The following is a 1,556-nucleotide window of genomic DNA, read 5'->3' as shown; positions in this document are numbered from 1 at the left end:
TTATTCTCTTGTGTTTCGTAAATTGTTCTCTTTCGTATTTCAGTTTTTTTTTTAACAGCTGTTTTTGTCGTTGCTTAGTGTAAGATTAGATGGTGTAATGACACTCTCTCTCTCTCTCTCTCTCTCTCTCTCTCTCTCTCTCAATAAGATAAACACTGATATCTCCTGTCTTTCTACTTAATACAATCTCTCTCTCTCTCTCTCTCTCTCTCTCTCTCTCTCACAATAAGACAAGAAGAACTTCTATCGCCTGTTTTTCTCCTTAATACAACCCTCTCTCTCTCTCTCTCTCTCTCTCTCTCTCTCTCTCAAGACTAGAAGCACTGATATCTCCTCTCTTTACTTAATACAAGCACCCCCTTCTCTCTCTCTCTCTCTCTCTCTCTCTCTCTCTCTCTCTCTCAAGACAAGAACACTGATATCTCCTTCTCTTTCTAGTGAATACAAGCACCTCTCTCTCTCTCAAGACAAGAACACTGATATCTCCTTCTCTTTCTAGTGAATACAAGCACCTCTCTCTCTCTCTCCTCTCTCTCTCTCTCTCAAGACAAGAACACTGATATCTCCTTCTCTTTCTAGTGAATACAAGCACCTCTCTCTCTCTCTCTCTCTCTCTCTCTCTCTCTCTCTCAAGACAAGAACACTGATATCTCCTCTTTCTAGTGAATACAAGCACCTCTCTCTCTCTCTCTCTCCTCTCTCTCTCTCTCTCTCTCTCTCAAGACAAGAACACTGATATCTCCTTCTCTTTCTAGTGAATACAAGCACCTCTCTCTCTCTCTCTCTCTCTCTCTCAAGACAAGAACACTGATATCTCCTTCTCTTTCTAGTGAATACAAGCACCTCTCTCTCTCTCTCTCTCTCTCTCTCTCTGTCTCTCTCTCTCTCTCTCAAGACAAGAACACTGATATCTCCTTCTCTTTCTAGTGAATACAAGCACCTCTCTCTCTCTCTCTCTCTCTCTCTCTCTCTCTCTCTCAAACCTTTTAGGAATCCAAATTGTCTAAATTTCGTGTAAATTAAGTTTATTTGTACTATAATTTGTGGCAGCTTTAAGACTGTTGCCATATTTTGATACATATTTCATACACGGGAAATTAATCTATATACTTTTCTACCAAAATTATCAGTTATCGAAAATATGTATATATATATTTTTTTTATATTTGGTGCTAGAAATAATAAAGCATGTTTAATACGTCATATTATATCGTTTCGTGTTTTATCTCTGTACTTGTTTTCTTATCTCTGATAGTGTTATCACAATGTACATTAGTTAGATCCAGTCTCTTAAGAATAAGAAGTCATTAGCAATTTAGAAGTGACTCATCACACATAGATAAACTATATATATATATATATATATATATATAATGTTCCTGCTTCCTTCCATATTGTCCTGATTATGTTTTTACATCATAACGTAACAAAGGGGTTTTCCATCAGTTGCAACTGGTGATGAGTGGCCTTCCCGTCCCCAACGTCTATGCATGTGGCTCACATTCATGAATTTAATTTAGGTTGAATTATGAACAAAGAACTCAGAAGTATCCCAT

Source organism: Palaemon carinicauda, unplaced genomic scaffold, assembly GCF_036898095.1.
Source record: "Palaemon carinicauda isolate YSFRI2023 unplaced genomic scaffold, ASM3689809v2 scaffold347, whole genome shotgun sequence".
Classification (NCBI taxonomy): domain Eukaryota; kingdom Metazoa; phylum Arthropoda; class Malacostraca; order Decapoda; family Palaemonidae; genus Palaemon; species Palaemon carinicauda.
This window is presented reverse-complemented; position numbering follows the sequence as displayed.